This window comes from Sparus aurata, chromosome 4 (genome assembly GCF_900880675.1).
Source record: "Sparus aurata chromosome 4, fSpaAur1.1, whole genome shotgun sequence".
In the NCBI taxonomy this organism is placed as follows: domain Eukaryota; kingdom Metazoa; phylum Chordata; class Actinopteri; order Spariformes; family Sparidae; genus Sparus; species Sparus aurata.
In genome coordinates, this window is record NC_044190.1 from 31,332,813 (window position 1) to 31,351,502 (window position 18,690).

The following is an 18,690-nucleotide window of genomic DNA, read 5'->3' on the forward strand; positions in this document are numbered from 1 at the left end:
AGGAGCAGGAGCGGGGTGGGGTTGGTGGTGGTGGCGGGGTTTTCTGAAAGGAGAAGCTCCGCTCGTCTGTCAGGAAACCCTGACAACACAATCTCTCAGACCCCCTCCCACCTCCCTCGCAGATTCCATTACCCAAGCGGTGATAAAATTTCCCGATGACACCCAGCACCATCGCATCTGCAAAGGCCCCAGACAGAAACATAAATTCAATGCACCAGTGCCGTATAGTGTCTAATTGCTAATTGTTGTAATATCACATTACAGGCAGCGGGTGCTAACAATTTACAGATGCCCGTGGTGTGTGTGTGTGTGTGTGTGTGTGTGTGTGTGTGAGCTGGGAGGAAGTGGGAAGGCATATTTATTTATCCAGAGTGATCCATGGTATTAGACAAACCCAATCCAGGTTGGGTTTCAGAGGAGAGGCTGTGTGTGTGTGTGTGTGTGTGTGTGTAAAAGAGATGCTTGATAAGATGCTTGATATTTAAAAAACACACACTGAGGTGTATGCAAAGCAAATCATCACGAAACCCGACAGTGTTTATGTGTGTAATCTAATTAAAATATACACTTACATACGAAGTCTCATATCGCTTCAATCTTGGTAAAAAGTTACTGGGCATATATTAAAGAAAATCTGGAGAGGTTGAGTTAAAATCACAGGCTTCACTGCAACAGCACCATCCCGCTCTTGACTGGGGCGACACAGGGACACCCAAAAATAACACATAACAAACTGATGATGTACTACCCTTGTTGCGTTTTCACGTAAGGTAGCTCGTGCAATCACTTTCACAGCCATGAGGGATAGGAGGAACACTCACAGGTCAGTTTACCAAGCTGGATTTGACTTTGACTTTGCATTCGGATGCTCGGGCAGCCCAGTCGCCACAATCAAATGTTGGCACGGTGCATTTTTGCACACCACAAATACATCTGTAATTTCCCTGTGTATCGTATCAACGTTTCTACAGTGTGCGTGATAACGTGTGCATGAGCCGCCTATTTCGTCCGGAACGAGATGGCGCTGACGAGGAGGCACTGCCGCAATATAAAATTGAAGTTAAGCAGACAACATGGCAGCTTACCGCTAGCAAGGTTTATTGGGATCCAGTGTAAATGCTGATGGTTTCATGTTCCTGTATCTATTACACCATGCGATCAGCGTTTACTTCATAATGACACGCTGAAGCGGAAAACTTTGAAAAAGATTGTAAAGCTTCCACACATAAGATGTACAGTTTCAGTTTGTCTGTGGTTTGCAGAAACCTATATTGCCAGCATTTAGTCCGGCAGTTTGGGTTTCCCCAGAGCCATTAACATTACTGCTTGAGTTTCCTGCGGTTTTATTATGGCCATTACCACTATAAAGGCACCAAAATGCCATTTTATTTCCTTTTACCAAGCCTCTTTACTCCCGGCTTAAATAATCCTCGTGGGTTAATTTGTAGCAGACTGCTGCATTTAGAACTGAACAGATCTTGACCCCTTCGTTCTGAGTTGGCATCAGGACTTTCCAATTACTTTTTTTTTCTACCAGAGAAATGTTTGTTCTCAGTTCTGTTTCTAGCATATAGATGGAAATGAGTACTTTCCTTTTCTTGTTGTTTAACTCAGGGTCCACTTCTTTTCTTTTCTTTTCTTTTCTTTTCTTTTCTTTTCTTTTCTAGTTGTTCAGTCCTGAAACGTCAGTTGTTAGCATCCTGAGTCCTGTGAAACAGTAGGTTCAGGCAACAACTGCATTTTTTCCAGGTGAGGGAAAAGTCATTGTTTAGGTGAAATGTTTATCAGCTAGTATTGTCTTGCAAAGATCACATAATTTGACCATAAAAAAAACAACAAAAACAACTTTAACGATTTGTTAAAGTGAAACTCTTGCCAAAAAGCAACCAAGGCTTTATTTGTGACTGTATATGAGTCAAACCTTCGTGTAAATGTATAATTACGACAAAAGAGGCACTTTTAAGATTTACCATAGTTTCATTTTCGGGCAAGCTAATTTTCAATGGGGTGCAGGGGCACTCGTACACTAGCATCAAAATCGCTATTTTTAAAACACTAAGAAGGCTCGACACAACATGAAAAAACTTTGCTCGTAGTATCAACAGGGTCTCTTCACATGAACACAAGCATTGAGAACATTGTTTTTGTACGCAGAGTTTACTAAAAAGAAGGTTTTTGAACTACTCACCATTGGAGCTGGATCTAAAAAAAAAGATCTTAACAGTGCCTCTTTCATCGTAATTATGCATTTACACGAAGGCTTGACTCATATACAATCACAAATAAAGCCTTGGTTACTTTTTGGCAAGAGTTTCACTTTAACTCTCACCATTTCCTCATTTTCATCAGCCACATCCAGTCTGCACAACATTTCCCTCCCACATGTGCTCAATATCGCAAATGACTTGCATATAAACATCATTTCTAGGGGACGGGGGATTGCTTGAGTTGCACCAGCTCAAGAAAAGAAACTGCTTGTGTATTTGTTTTTGCCAAAAGCTGTTAACAGATGTTTGAGAACCTGGACAACACTGGCAGCGACATCACAAAGAACAAATGATTCGTTTAAATTCCAGAATGTCATTTTGTTTTTGCTTTTGTTTTTTTTCACATCTTGCCGTTTTAATTGAGCAATGCTTCATTAATTAGAAAAGGGACCACACGTTCGGTTGCAAAGCTTGTTGTGACGTCTGGATGGACGAGTCGGCGCTGGGTGATGTCTGGTAGATTTTTTTTCTTTTTTCTTTTTTTTTTTTTAGAGAAAACATGATTAAAGTTACCTTGGAAAAATGTAATGAACTGCCCAGAAAAATGGAACAAAATCATCTCTAACTGCTGCCATGTCCTGCGTCTCTCTCTCTGTCTCTCGCACGCCCGCACACTCCGATGCCTCCGTGTTGCTATGTTAGTTGCTACAGCCAGCAGGGAGCGAGAGGCTGCTTTTTAACCACTAATGGAGAACACCTGACGAGCCTCTGTGCTGCCTGCTTTACTTTAGATGGAGGAGTGGAGTGGACAGTCTAGCCTTCGTCGTCTGTTTTTATTTTAGACGACGAAGGCTACATCTTTCAGGTTGGGAGCGAGGACAGCGGGGGAGAAGAGAAGCCGCTGTACTTCAACGCACATCGCTGCAGAATGGAACAAAGTGTGCAGTGTGCCGTCTGTGGCCTCTCATCGGAAAGACACATTAAAAGCATAAAACATATGCTAACCATTGATAATGAAAGCGTGTGGATGATTAGCATTGGTGTTCGCGGAGCACTAATGAGGCTGATGGGAATGTAATCAGTTTTGCAGGTATTTGGTCATGAGCCATACTAACTGCGTGGCTAAATAAAGACGTAAGCTACAGCGATTAATAATATTTTGTCCCATACGTGTTCCATAACAACTGTCCAATGGAAAAAAGTATGTACTGCTATGGTGAAGCAGACACCCACGTCTCTTTACAGGGCCGGTTTAAACACTTGCTGCCATGTGCTAATTAGCCATACAGTAAGATGACACAACATAACAGCTGGCACGGCTATGTCACCAGCGTTTCATTCTAATTGGGTATATTTTTAAGCAGTTATTTCTACTTTTTCTCTCCTGATGGGTCAACCTAATTACAACATACAGATATTTTCGCACCAATAAATCCAACCTTTGGACATATTTTGTAAGAAATAATATGTTCTTTATTCAATAAAGTAAAATCTGCATAGTTGTGTATGAATTCTATGTACAATTTGGCCACTTATTTCCTCAAACCTGTCTTGGTGGCATATGTCTGTCCTGCTTTCTCGCTGTCAAAGAATGCTTTATCATTTGTAATTGTGCTTCCCTTCCTTAAAAGAGAATATTCCATATAATGCTCATTTTCCGGTTCATACTTTTATTTTGGGTTACAACTAGAATAGGTCTACATGCTTTAATGCTCAAAATACACAATCAGTGTTCTCAAACTGTCCGATGTTCCACCTCTGTCTGAAACGCTCTGTTTAAGCTCCTGTCTCTCTAAGGCCCCCCTCCTGAAATCCTGGTGTCCCCTTATTGGTCAGCTCACACCACCGATAACGACAAAAGAGCGGCTGTGTTAAATCAATTCTTAAGTGCCAAACTTGCCAAGAGGGGTGCAAATGTGTGACATGGTGATGTGGTGTGATGTCACAAAGTCACAGAATTAAAAGGTGAGACCACTGACGAGGCGTTTCAGGAGCATTGTTTATTGTGGGAGAGAAGAGCTTCTGTCGGCTACCTTCAAAATCTTTTTACATGCACGTGCACAACAGACAAAAAAAATCATAAGTCTCTTTTAAAATGTATCGTCAAATAAAGTGTAACCCTTTGAACTACACGCAGACGCCACAGAGCTTCATATCATCACGATCTTGAAACACATATTTTGCAGGGTCATTCTTAAACACAGACCTGCTTCCCCATCTGCAACAAATTCAGTCTTCACGGATGACTTGCATTTCGCACGGAGCCAAACCGCTCACCGTCCGAGTGAGGCAAATGAAAGAGTTGTTTGAAAGTAGCACTGTATGTGGTATGTAATTCACCCAGCGGCAGACGATAGCTGCTGTCAGACTGTGTTTGTGGGCTCAACAGGGTCCACATCGTTTACAGGTCAGGGAGAGAAAGAGAGAGACCATTAAAGTAGACAACAACTTATTCAAAGCAGCACCACTTCCCGATTGGATTCATCTCTCCCTCTCTGCGGTCCTAATTAGAGAGAGAGATGTCACACTGTGATTGCGATTGGAAATTGAGACTCTCAGTCGATTCTCATCATTCTCCCATAGCTGATCAACGCCTGAATGGGAAGGTCTCATCTGATGCGTGCTTATTTATTGTAGCACTCAATTAACACATCCAAGCTAAACTCCTGGGTGGTTTAAGATGAGTTGTGTTCGCATTGTCTCTCTATCCTCCGCTTCTGTCTAGTTGATTCTCTTTGTTTCAGGCCTGTTAACACTTTGATTTTCTCCACAATGACGGTAAGATTTAGCTAGGGGACTTATTTTTCCTTTTGACGAAGTCAAAACTGTTGCCCTGATGAGGAAATACATCACATGAGGAAAAATAAGTCATTGACCTGCGAAGTTCAACATGTTGGAGGTCACAAAGGGAGGCCGTGTCTCTGGCTTTCCTCGGATGATGTTGGTCCACTACCTTATCAGAACAGTTATTCGATGGATTGCCCTGAAGTTCTGGAGAGATATTCATTGCGCTCAAAGCATGAATCATACTGTCTTAAGTGACCCCCTGACTTTTCCTCTTGCGCTACCAGCAGGTACAAGGTTTTCAACATCTACACATTTTGTACAGATGCTCGGAGTTCTGAGGTGATGCATCCAACTGATCCCCTGACCTCTCATCCTTCCATCATGATGTGATGATGACGACATCTGAGTTGGTTTTAAACATCTACTGCCATCATCATCTTAACACTAAATGTGTCCAATACTTTGGTTTATGATTACATAATGGTAAAATAATCACATCTCTGCTACTTTGTGTTTGTGAATGTTGATATTGATCTATGGGTCTTTTCCACTGGCGTTTATGGCCAGCTGTTTCCGGAGTTGATGCCCATGACCCTAAATGTACCTAAATAGCACGGGTATGTCTTACAGATGTTGGTTCGATAAATAGTTTGCTAATTGACAAGACGTTGGCGAGGCATTGGCATTTGGTCGACATCTTGCAAACGTTTTCTCTAGACGTACGACGTCTGCAAGACGTACGTTTGTTATTGGGGTGTGTTATCGATATTCTGCAGGAAGGGGGGGGGGGGTTACAGCTGCTATGCTGACCACTATTCATTGCGTGTCACTAGTAAAAGACACAGATGCAGATGCGAATCTCTGGCACGCTGGGCTGACGTGCCAAGTCAAACGGAGTCAAACCAGGAGGCGGGTGTATGTGGAAAAGCCCCACTAGTCTCGGTGCTTTCACTGATCTGATAGCTGTAGCTTCAGGAGGTGGAGGTGGAAGAGAGTCACACAGCCTTTGGAGGAATAGCTCTTCCTGTGACTCATAAGTTATATCTTATAAACAGGTTTTGATTTTTCAACTGCAAGCCCACCACTGCTAACTGGAAATTCAGGAATCCTGCTGGCTTCAGAGTTGGGAGGGTATACCATCTGATGCCTCAGCTGAGGACAGGACATCTGGAAAGCTGCGTTCAGTCGTCAGGGCTAAGCTAGCTGTCGACAGTCAGTAAATACCTCCAGGCTGGCAGCTCACAAACCATAATGCACTGTTTTCTATTTCCTACCGAAGATGCAGAGCGTTGGTGTGAAGGCGATGCAGTCGGAAGGCATCCCAGATGGAGCTGGGACGTAACAAGCGATGTAAGTAACAACTTCTGCTGATGAGTAAAGTGATGCATTATTCATTTTTCAGGAAACACAAAAACAAAAACTTGTCACGAACACATTTTATTCTTCGGTAACACGTTGCAGATGAAAACCTCAGAAAACGTCCGACGACACAGCGGTCCAGTGTCTGTCTCATCCCCACTTCATAAGACTAATAGAATACTTAATGAGCAGGAGATTAAAAAACTCATTTGGAGCTCAAGTCTGCAGAAGAATGACAACGCTCTGGGTGATAGTATCAACTGCAAGTGCTGAGATTAAAGCCAGTGCCTCAAACCTGCCTCACAACCCCATGTCTGGTCGAATCTGCTAAACCAATACTTAAAATCATCACTTATTGGATAATTAATGGGAATCTAACCTAACCATGACCCAGGCAAGTGCAGAATATAGGTTTGAGATTTAATTTCATCCAGGCGCATAATGAAAAACTTCTCTCCTCACTTGACCTCTGTTTTCTCTGCACATACCAGAGTCAATTGCACACAGACTCAATATTTGAATTCCCATTATGCCTAAAAAAGGAGCTGTTTCAAGAGAAACATTCACGCCCAACAGTCACTCCAGGCACACTGCCAGCTCCAGCACAGCCTATCCGGGAGATAACCTGGCTTTTCTGTGAGGTAACTGACCGTGCGGACGAATACTGCATGGATGCCATCGACTTGACTACCATCTTCAGAGTCATTCTGCGGTAAGTGCGTCTCCGCTAGTAACAAAGTAACATGCTCACCATTGTGCAGTCACACACACCGGGAGGGTGGCAACTGCACATCCAAGAGATGGGAATGCACAGACCTAAACAGACTCTTTGTGGCAAAATCATTATTTATTAATGGCCGAGTCGGATTCGCACAAAGCATTTGATGCAGGAAAGCAGCCGCTGTGCTTGAGGGGCACGATGGCGTCTCGGGCCGTGACTGAGTTGATACAGCTAGTGGTTTATCTGCGAGGTCAGAAGAGGGGGACCGACATGTCAGTCTGCTGATGATTTTCTGTGCACATTCTGCTTTGTGGGCACTCTGCCCTTTTAGCTAGCTTATCTCAGGATCTGCTGGCTGGCTGGTCCGGCTTTGTGTGAGTGTGTGCGTATTTGTGGATGGCAGCGTAGCATTGGGAGAGATGGATGGAAGAATGCATAGCTAATCGGAATAATTTGTCTCTCTACTCTCACACTCTCATGTTCTGCTTGTTACTATGCAGGATGCAAAGAGCTGACCCTCAACACGCCACAGAACAAGGATTATCCCCTCGGGGGTCGACCTCTCCAATTTACTGCCTTTTTCTGCTCCTCTTCTGCCCTTCTAACAGGGCCTGTGTGGGGATAGCGAGCGTTAGAAAAGGACCCGTAATTGAAAGGGAGTGTAAAGTGTCGACTTCTAGTTTGCTGTCAGGGAACAAGGGCAGAGCGAGAGGGCATCAGAGAGAAGGCAGGGGTGAGGGCACGGGCAGGGAGACATCTGATTGTTTTGGTAGCCTCTGAAGTCCGTGTGGGGAGAAAATAGCAGGAATTTCAAGGAGCCGAAGCTGAAGTGGTTTAACACTCTCTGCGAGTCAGTATAGTCCTCGCAGAGATCCGCCATACTGCTCTCAACAGCGTCGCCTCCTCCCCTACTGCAAAGACAGTCTAATTGGATGGCATCAATATTCTCTTTTCGTCCGCCATTAGGATAACAATAGATGTAACAACAACCAGCTGCCGAGAGATGTGACTTTTTTCAGTGCGCGTTCTCTTCATCTTGGTTACACAGCTAATGCAGCCTGAATTCACTAATGCAAAGCGAGGGACTCCCGCGGTCAGTCAATAAAATCACTTGATCTAATGTGGAATTACCACAGTACATTCCACTACACTTTTGTCTCTTGTCATTATATGAGAATAAAACCCCTCAAAACCTCAGATGGATTGATGTGTTGATATTGGATATTGACCAGATCATTTCCCGAAACCCTCAAGATGGCAGGTCTTACCTACTATGAGCCTGTCAGGAGGCATGTGACGCCGTTACGGGCACTTGTCTTCGAGACCACGATGGACGATGAATGCTAGCATTCATCTCTGCGGATTTTTCACCCAACTAAACAGAAACCAACGGCAAGGTCCGTGCAGGAGGATAAGAGCGGACCGGCCCTTCATCACGCGATGAGCAGTATGGCAGCCTGGGGCTAGTCGGGTCCACTGGGGTTTGGTCTATGTTTTCTGGCTTGTTGGAAGCGTTTAAAACCATAAGGCCTAAAGGTAATTAAATCCCCCCAGCCAGAGGTTTTCAAACAGTGAGCGGGTGAAAGCGACAGTAGTGTTGAAACTAATACTCATGACATGACACTCTGTAAGGACACTCCCACTCAGAGTTTAAAAGCCTGCATTTCCCCCCTCTGATGAAGCCTGTCGGATGAGAGCTGAAACATCTTCATGAAACATCCAGTTGCCTACGATAACAGCACTTAGAATTACCATGACCTGGATGACTGAGAAACCTAGTTTGACTTGAAATTTACCAAGGATCAGTGTCCAATGTCCTCTCATCATCCACTGCAAGTCTTAATAAAACTCATAGAAAAAGAACCGTCATTACAGGAGGCAACTGTGGTGGCTGGGTGGCATATACACAGGACCTTTCTCCTTTTACACCTGGGTTTGTGTTCTTTGTCTGGCCAAGTTTAAAGATGCATTCTTTCTAAAGTTACGTTTAAGTGACATAACATACGCAACGTGACTGAATGCAGTTAAGTACTTCTGATGCCTAAACCGAGCCAACAGTGTCCATTTCACAACTTAAATAACAGTTGAAGGGTCATGAGATGTTAGAATAGGTGAAATGTTTGTCAGCAAGCTATATTTTCAAAGTAGAAGGGAATGTTGCGTGTTATTTTTGTAGTATTCTGGCTTTCTTTACCACAGAACCCCTCAATGTGTAAAATGGACTTTATGGGGATGAGCTGAGAGTCAAAGTTCCAAGCTTAAGGCCTCTGATGGAGCTATTTAGCAAATGGGGAGTGGCAACGTGTTGTCTGTTGATAGCTGTCTGCACATTTGGGGGATACATAAACAAGAATTGCTAATGCTTATTCAGAAAACTTCCGACAGCAATTTACTGTAATACAAACTAAAACAAGCAGGGCTCAGGTTGTATCCCACAGCCCATTAACACTAGACGGGGGTGTTGGGCAAGTGGTAGCTGGTGATTATTTACCTGGAGGTGTCTAAAGGCGCTGAAGGCTTCTGCTTACACACCAGCTGTTACTGTCTAAGATTCGTCTCCCAACTATAGAATTTCATTTGCTCAACAATTTAATCAGAAAAGCAAACACGCCAGGCAGCAGCTGAGCTTGTTCTACTCACCTTACCTGTCTTCTTTCCCGCCAAGCAGAAGCGTGTCCCACAAGTATGAGACCGAATTTAAGACATTATTTCTTAGAGGAGCGAGACAGAGCTGCCGAAGGTGTCTGCTTCTCCGACAATATGCCACAGTTATTGATGTGTGGGCTCCTACTGGATCATATTCTTTTCCATCAGTTTTAGGTCTTCTGCACGCTTTTTAAACCCATTTATCTGGATTATGTGGGAGGTGGGATCAACAGTAAGACTAGTGTTGAATACCTCTGTGATGCATGGCTGGGAGGACGCCGAGTGGGAAACATTTCAAAGGATACAACTTCATTTGAAGTAATACTGAGATGCGGGGAAAAAAACAAAAAAACAAAAAAAAAATAATTCAAGCTTTTTGGATGACCCTAACACTTTAGTACAGCCTGTGACGGCATTATGAAACAATATCAGAGTAAACGTCTGTCATACAATTATGTGCGACGTGTGAGTGTTTACCTGTGAGCGCGTACTTCGCTAAAATGTTTGACATTGTTGTACACGTTTGATGTGTTAGTGCGATGGCTGCCCAATCAATACGTGCTGCCTGTGGTACTTCTGGTGTGTGAATCAATATGCATCCAAACAGGCCAATCTGAATTCCACATACCATTAATGCATCCGTGCCAAACCGGTTGAACCACTGAATGTGGCAGCACTGCTGAGAGCACACAGCACTTCGGTATAGTGCCATCTTATCCATTTTGCTCACAGTAGGACTGTGACGCTGGTGCGAAGCGGCTCACACCTCGGCTCATCTATTTTAAGCTTCAGGTAGCTGGATGAGCTTCATATCTATGTTAATTCTTGACCCCGGGAGCCCTTTTTTTTATTTTTTTATTTTTTTTTAACAGGATACATATCAAAAAACGAAAATGACTCGGTGTTAAATTTTGATGAGGACTTCAACTCCAGCTCGACTTAATCTCTGCGAAGACTTTGCGTGCGACGGAGACCCCCCATATCCGCACACACGAGCACACCGCGATCTCCAATCTAAAGAGCCTCGTTTTCGCCGGATTCACGGACGAGGTGGACACGCGACTGACTAACAAGAGAAAAAAACAAATAAGCGAGTCCTTGAATGCCAGCACAGGCTTGGAAATGAATACAATATTTGCTCTCCCGCCCTCCCCACCCCTCCCAGTTGTGAGTTTGTGAGCAATTGGAGCTGGCAAATTACCTCCTCCTAATAAAACCTCAAATTTAGAAAAGAGTCAAGGAGAGAGTAAGGAGAGAGGGAGGGAGAGAGCGACACTCCGGAGCTGGGCTTATACCACTGTTGCAGTAATGATAGTGTTTGCCCGTGGCCAAGACGCACAGAGAGAAGGGAGAGAGAGCTGTGCGTTCGCTGCAAAGGGAGGATAATAGCACAGAGAATTATTAGACAGATCCTCGCAGTCTGTGTTTGAGTCAATTCTTTAGCCTTATTACACGCCGCAGGGGGGGGGGGGGGGGGGGGGGATGCAGAGAGGGAGGAGGAGGGGGAGAGATTTTAACAAGTAATACTGAATTACACGCATTAAAGGGTGACAGTAATTACTTATACCACTCAAACTGAGGCATTAAGACAGCAAAACACAAGCTGTGCTCCCATTTTCACCCCTTTTCCCTCCCCTCAGCTGATTGTTTCCTCCTTTTCACCTTCTGTCTCCGTCTTCCCTCCCTTACTCTTCCTCGCCCGGCTCTCTCCTTTCCCTTTCGTTTCCTTCCTCCCCTCTTCGCCATAACGCTGTCTCCTCCTCTTCCCCTTCACTCTCCTCACTCTCCTCTCACTTCGCGCCTCCGTCTCTTTTCCCCCCTCTTCCTTATCAGGGCTGTGGCGGCTGCCTGGGTAATGAGGATCAGTGTTGTTTTAAACATGAAATGGTGAGGGGGCCCGGCGGGGCGGAATCAATAAGAGCCATTACCTCTCCTCTCTAATGATGCAGCCCCCCCCTCCTCTCTGCGCAACACCACCCCTTGTCTCAGCCCATTTCTACCCGCTATCCGATATCGGATGGGAGGAGGTTATGAATTATCGAATCCCAAGGGCAATGTGCCTCGCTGCCAATTACCCGGTGAAAAATGACCCCTTCTTGGACATACGTGTGTGTGTGTGTGTGTGTGTGTGTATTTTGCCGCAGATGTGTGTGTGGGGTGGGTGGAGAAGTTGACACGGACCGGCTGGTGTCACACCACACCGGTGGACAGCTATGCATCCTCAACGCGCGCACACACACACACACACACACACACACACACACACACACACTTCACTCGAAGATGGCTACACATTGTGACGGATGATTTGTTTGTTTACTTTGTCTTTCGGAGGGCTGTGTAGGTGCGGCAAATTATCCATCAGCTTAAGAGGACTAGAGGATTTCTGTTACTACACGCTGGGGAAGCGTTTTTTCACCGGTGATCAGTTTTGCATAATGCACCATAACTTCAGCAGAGGGGAGACATTACAAAGACAACAAAGCGAAAGAGCAAACTTTTTTGGTCGACGTCAGTGATTAGCCATCTGTCAGTGGTCCTCTCTTTTATAAAGCTGTACCCAGTCTATTAGTCATCGGTGCTCCATTTTGCTACCCTTTGCAGTTTTGTCCCCTCCGTCGAAAGATAAATTACAGGTCGTATCTTCAAAATAGTTTGTCTTACAAACTGCCAGAAAGAGATGGCTGCCAGTTTGTCAAATTGCCCTTAAGGAGGTAGAGAGGGAGCGTAATGGAAGAGGAAACTGAGCGCCATGTGAGAAGCGCACAATGCCGGTCTCCTGCAAATTATCGCCACAATGGACAATTATGCAGTTGTCGTTTGCGAGAAATGTCATTCCGGTGAGAGCCATCGATTTAGCTCAGTAATTAAAGATGAAGAGAGGGCGGCTCGTTGACTGTCCTAAACTTAACTTTACCTTAACCAGTCTGTATTTACATGGTCTACATGGTTTATTTACTTATCAAAATGCTGATTACAATGGGCTTACATCTGATTATATTATTTTGGGTAAAGTGCTGAGAATGTCGCAGTGTGTGCCGTCTCAGCCTTGTTGTGTCATGTTTTTTGTGTCCCTGTTGTAGTCTTCCCTCACCTGCCCCGTCCAGCGCCTGTGTTTGTGGGTGTGGCTTGCTCGTCACGTCCTGCTGCACCACCCTGATCTCTCCACCGCTCCAGAACCAGATCGTTCCGCCGCGTTCGGTGACGACTCCAGTGCTCTCTTTGCCTTAAAGAGTGTTTCTCAGAGTTTCAAGTGGCTCCCTGCTACGTTTTTTGCTTCAGATTCCCCAGTGCCTCTCTGCTCAGCCTGCAAGTCTCACCTGTGCTTTTGGAAACTCTCCTTGCTGCCATCATTCCTCACCAGCCTGCCCTCCTCGCTCCCTGCCTCAAAGTATGGTTGTGAATAAAACATTTTTGAACCGCACATCTGCCTCAGCCCCAACACAGCATATACAGCCGATCACTAGGATCAATGTTGGCAGTATACATTTTTGCAAAACATGTGTTGAAACTTTTCAATTCTTGCAATAGATTTTTTATCTTGTGACATCACTATGCTTATGCTCTGGTAAGGCTTTAGGCACAAAAAACACTTGGTTAGGATTAGAAAAATTAAAAGAATGCCTGTTTTAATTGCCAAAAACACTTCTGGAGATGTACTTCCCTTCTAAAATATCAGGGTTCTGTCACCACTGACGTGGCTGAAAATTGTCTTGAGGTCTCATTAAAAGCATCCAGTGTCATAAACATAAGTCATAAATATGTGAATGTGAACATATGAGTAAAAATGTGAATGTCTGAGTGGTTTAAAGCAATGTTAGCCTCTAACATTTTGTCCTGGTGATGAGGCTGAGAATATAACATCCATCCCGTCATCCAAAAAAGACACATATACCATCATTTTATATGATAACAGCAGAAGAAAATGGCCACTATAACGTAGCCTGGGATCCATTTTCGGAGCATAACATCAGACGATGGCCTCTCTGTTGGCCGTCCTGACCCGGTCTGACTGACGTGTTGTCCTGGGAAATCTCACCTCCCTGCTCGGTGCAATAGTCGCAGCTACCTGTTCTTAAGGGTCCTAAACGCTCAGGAAACACCTTCATCCTCGTCTCTGTTGTGTCGTGGACATGCATGTACTGTACGGTCGGCTACCAACAATCGCTTGCGAGTTGCGGCATACTATGGAGGCCAATCTGCGCTGTTTGGTCTTTTCTTCCCTTCGTCCAAGTTGAGTAGCTGGTGGCACGATTGTCCCATGACATTGATGCAAATTTCCTTTTGACCCAATGAAATTTGCTCCTCCAGTGGACATAGACTAAGGAATAAAAAAAATATCTTTGGATCTTTTCATGTAACAAAAAAAAAGAAGAAAAAAACTCCCTTTTCTTTTCCAACAGACGTCTTTAATCTCTCTCAGGGAGCCAGAATCCTCGCGGCCCTCTGCAGCGTCCACTTTCCTTCCTCGTCTCTGTATTGACGCGTTGAGTTGTCTAGTTGAGATGCCTGTTATCGCACCTCTGTCTAACGGAATTATATTGCTTTTCTATTCTTTTCTCCGCCACACACACACACGCACACACACGCACACACGCACAGACAATGAAATTATTTCCCGTCTCAAGTGTATCTTTTCTGTCCATTTAGCTGTTTCTATGTGGGGAAGTGCTTGGTGCTGATATACAGCACTTTGAGCTCTGATTGAATTACACTGATGGGAACATCAATTACAGAGCATGGTTGTAGGAAAAAAAAAAAAAAATCTAACCAAGCACCTCAGATCACATTACTGCGTGCAGAGCTCCGATGGGCTGCGGAAATAAGACTGTGGTCTGGAGACAGATCACATTTACTGCGGAGACACCAACAGAGATCTTCTTTTGTCTCGAGCCGTTTATTGTAGGGATTTTACTCCTGATGCGCTCAATGTTCAAATGGAAAATAACCGTTTGAAAAGTTGTTAATAGCGACACAGCTTCAAATTACTCTACTGCTCTCATATTATACCAACAGAAAATGCTCATTTATATTCTTTCCAGCTTGCAGGCTGTAATACCTGTGTTACCTCGTTATCTTTTTTTTTGTTATTTTACGCTTTCCTGTGCATCTGTGCGTCTTCGGCTGGTTCGCTGTAAGTGAATTTACCTCGCGCGCCTCCTGTTTCCTCAAAGTCTGCAGGAATATTACTGATTTTTGGTGGTGCAAAACAAAACCAATGAATAATTTTTGAGAACTGTTTTTTTTTTTTTTTTTTTAAAGCAAAGATGGGATACACAGTGATTGATGTCTTGAAGCTCCGATTCTGTTCGGTTCCAGCTGAAATTATTCTGCCAGTTTTCATAGAAGGTCAGTGTAGAAATATCCACCACGATTCTTTGTTTGAGAAGAATGTCTCTTCAGTTCAAATCATTTCATTCACAATTCAGTCGTGCTTTGTGTGATTTTCATTTCGTTGCTATAGAGTTATTGACAAGTGGATCCCTGCTTTGTATGTTTAGTGCACAGGTGATACATGTTCCTCCAGGGGCGGTTCTAGGGGGGGGGGGCCAACAGGGGCCAGTGCCCCTGTAACTCTGAGTCTGGACCCCCCTGTGGCCCCCCTGACAGGGAGTCTGCATTAATAATACAATGACAGATTTCTTGCAATGATTTTGTACTGAAGGGAAAGGCAGAAATAAAGTGTCTCAGCAGTTTACTACCCAATCAAAATTGCTGAAATTGTAAACACTGCTTTGTCTGAATGAGGGATTTATGTGCCCCCTAACAAAAAAGCCGGTCCCAACCTCGCCCCCCTATTAAAACTGGTCTAGAACCGCCACTGCGTTCCTCCGCACCTGCAGACAGTCCTGATTTCCGCGGATGTCTGTTTTTAACCCCTTCTCCCATTTTACTCCCATTATATCATTTCTCTTGTTGATCTCCCAATTTAATAATGATGTCATCTCAATAGTGTCTCAGTTTTTTTGTGGGATGCTGGAGGCGGAGGTCCGTGTGTGAGCAGACAACCCCACCTGACGCGTGTCACTCTTCCAAAGTCCTCCGCTTCACTCAGTTTGCTGCTGAAAACGACTGAAACAGGTTCTGAGAAGAAGAACTACGCTCCGTGAGTGAGGACTCCTCCTCAACACCCACACACACTCTCAGATATTCTGTGTGATGTAAGGTTAAGATGCTGACTTTTGATAGTTTTGTTCTTTACAGTGAGTTTTGGATTAAATACTATCACAGCCTTGTATTTGTCCTATTAATCTGTGGTGTAGGGTCCGAAATAATCCAGGTTACATAGGGAACAATGGCAGTTGAAAATTATGATAAAAAAAAAAAAAATAGATGAAAACGAGGCTTCCACATCAACTCAACACAGAGACGGTGGGTCAGAAGCACGGTACTTACGGGAAACCGATGTGTGACATCTGCACCCGTAACACGCGAAGCACTGATGCGGCCACTGAAAGGTGAGAGGTGCATCCAAGTTTGTGTGCGGCGGAGCCAAAACAACAGTGAATGTAGCATTTGTAATATTTTGTTGTTGTCTGTGTTCACTTCTCTGTTGGCTCTTCTACACCCGCTGCAATTATTGCCTCGCTCAGAAGCCTTCTGCAATTCTTTGAGAAAAACATGGCTTCATGTGGTGGGATCACAGTGTGCGTGTGTTTGTGTGTGTGTGTGTGTGCTTGTGTTTTGGTGTGTGGCTCCCACCCAAGGTTGCTCCTACAACATGTTGTCTTTTGAGATTCATTGCCTTAAGCAGCTATGATTCGCTCTCAGCAAGACATGCCAAGACTGCTGGCTGTAGCCCAGGACGAGGAGCGAAATGGAAAGAGGAAGGAAGCAGAGAGACGGATTCTTGAGCCAGATCCCGTGATTTTGTTTACGCGGAACAAAAGATTCATTTGGATTGAGAGCGCTAAGTAATTGCTGAGTGTCTTGATTCTGCTTAGGTGTATTTACTGCTCACGGCTGCCCAGAAATGACTGAAGTGCACAAATGTTAACTGCTACGTTAGGCACAGCACAACCTGCGTCGGAAGTTTGCTCTTCTTAAAAAAAACTTTGTTCCCGGTGTTCATGAATGTTACTCCAGTGAATAACAAAGCAGTTTGGGTCTAGTTCTTCAATTAGAACGTGGAACAAATTCACGTATCATTTTCTTATCAGTGCTTCAAACATAAGCCGCATCGAAGCCTTCCAGTGTACGCTAAGCTATGAGGTCCAAGTTCAGTTAGAGTTTGCGGGAGGTGTAGGTGTGCTGATGCAAAAGAAATGATTTGGAAACGTTTCAAATCGAGTAAAACGCGCTTCGAGCGTCCGTGCGGATTAATTAACATCGCCTGGCTCAGCAGAATCCGAGCACGAGGCGTTCGGAGTACAGTAGCGCAGAACACTTTGAAGTTTAACATCAGAGGCTCCGACAGCCGGCAGAACAAGACAGATGGTCGTTTGACCCGAGGGTTGCTAGTTCTAGTCCCGGGCAAATTCAGAGGGAGATGTTGGCAGCTGAGCAGAAGAAAGAACAGAACCACCGAGGTGCACTTTATCAAAGCACACATCCGGCAGCTGCACCTGTGGAGCGGGTCAACAGCTTAAACCGCGAAGCGCCGCATGTCTGCTCGCAGCCTGCACACGATGCGCTAGACAAAACGATGATGTCATTTCCAAAAACTTCGGTCGATAAACAACACATAAATCACAGATCGCACACTCAAACAGGTGAAACAGTGACAGGTGAGTTATCTGCTGGATGTTAATGTCGCACTACGTGCTGAGACGATGCAGTCAAAATGGATTACGACCACGTGTCGCCGTGCAACATGAATTTTTTCCAACACGCGCATCAATCTGAAACGACAGTCCACCCACTCAGCGTGTCAGACGGAACAGTTCCCAAACAAATACTCCTCTGCAGCCGATACCCAAGGTGAGAGTGTGAATCTTTTTTTCTTTGTCGAGCGGAATTATTTGAACAATAATGCAATAAACGAGCCTGGAAAATGAGTGAAGGCTGGACAGTTTTAATATCTCCCCGTCTGCAAGGTCGCTTATTATACATTCAGGCACACGCGATGATTACTGTCTGCTGTCAGTGTTTGATTTGTTTAGTGGCCTCATCTTCCACTATGATCAGCCGCTCTACGGAGGCCTGAAATGAACAAAATCAGAACTGAATAAGAAAAATGGCTTGATAAATTAATACTTATGGCAATAAACAATAATGAAAATACATGTAGCCATTAATTATCAATATATAAAATGTGACATAAATTGATATTTCGGCTTTAATTTCCAACTGTATTCATTTACATTTGTATTAATTAAACTTTTTTTTGCTTACTTTGCCACTTCATTTTCCATTTTATTTATCAGTTCATTCGTTCTTAAATGTATTCATTCACATGTTTATGTTTATTTTTCCAAAAACGTATTTACTTTTGGATTTCCGTTTGACATGACTGTGTCCGTTTCCAGCTGCTCTGCCTTCACTCTGAGGGACAGACTGAGTTTCCTCGATGGACGTATAACTTAACTTGTCATTAATAATTTAATAAGTAAATACATTTATTTACAAATTAGTAAATAAAATGGAAAAATGCTGAATTTATACTATATAAATACACTCGCAAATTAAAGCATAATTATGTCAAAATGTATTCATAATTATATTATTAACAAATGTATGTTCAATATTATTTTGGGGGAGTTTTATTTAAATGGCTTTTTTTTTTTATTATAAAGCTCTTTAAAATTATTTTCAGATTTTGGCACATTCAGTCCTCCATACCACTGTTCCGAACAAACAAATGAATATATACATACTTCTGCCTAAGCACTTTGCAATCATCCCACACTAACAGAGTCCTTTTTAAATAAACTGAATATTCGTTCTGGTCTTTTAAAGGGCAGCTTGCTCGCTCTGCCCTGATGACAAGAGCCGTTTGATATTTTTGAGTGTCTGTTTTATTCAATCCAG